This window comes from Bison bison, unplaced genomic scaffold (assembly GCF_000754665.1).
Source record: "Bison bison bison isolate TAMUID 2011002044 unplaced genomic scaffold, Bison_UMD1.0 scf7180017864148, whole genome shotgun sequence".
Lineage (NCBI taxonomy): Eukaryota > Metazoa > Chordata > Mammalia > Artiodactyla > Bovidae > Bison > Bison bison.
The window spans coordinates 8866344-8866939 of record NW_011494720.1 but is presented as its reverse complement, the minus strand read 5'-3'; the positions used below and the strand labels follow the sequence as shown (position 1 = coordinate 8866939).

The following is a 596-nucleotide window of genomic DNA, read 5'->3' as shown; positions in this document are numbered from 1 at the left end:
AAATGGCGCTGAGGGAGGAAGCGAGGCCCCGACGCCCCACCCCCTTCCCGCTCCTCCCGCCGCCCCGCCCCGCGCCGCCGCCGGCGCCCGCCCGCTTCCCCGCCCCGCGGAGTTCGCGCCCGGCCCACTCACCGACGGGTAGTGCCTCCCGGACGCGGTCGCGGCTACCCGCCCGCCGGGCCCCGCCGCGAGAAGGAGAGCCTAAGGGAAGGCGCCTGCCAGGAGGCCCGCGGTCGCTCAGGGAGGAGCTGCTCCCGGCAGCACGCCTCGCGGCCGCTAGAGCCCTAGCAAGCTCGCCGGGGGGGTGTGAGGGGGGCGGGGAGAAGAGCTGGCCTCAGGGAAAGGCGAGCCGCGAGGTCGCAGGTCAGCCGCGGGGCATCACGGGACGGGCGGCGGGGGTCGCGATTGGCGGCGCTGGGTGGACGCGCTCGCCGGGCCACCTGCGGCTGCGGCGCGGCCTCCGGCGGAGGAATCTGGGCGAAGGCGGTGCGTGATTGGCTGCCCTTTGGTGCAGCGCCCAGCGGTGATGCTTCCGCGCGCTGGCGGGCCAGGTGCAACTCTCCTGAGGACGGCCTTAGGCGGCGAATGCGGTCAGT

The 596-nt window shown here is 76.2% G+C and overlaps 1 protein-coding gene across 1 annotated transcript in view; it reads right to left on the bottom strand.

The window, feature by feature from the left end:
• WTAP (Wilms tumor 1 associated protein) overlaps positions 1 to 343 on the bottom strand; it is a 26713-nt gene extending 26370 nt beyond the window's left edge. The window contains exon 1 of the mRNA XM_010840883.1: positions 133 to 343. The gene's annotated coding sequence lies outside the window, so the exon portion shown is untranslated. The remainder of the gene's footprint in view (positions 1 to 132) is intronic.
• Between the last annotated feature and the right edge of the window lie 253 nt (positions 344 to 596).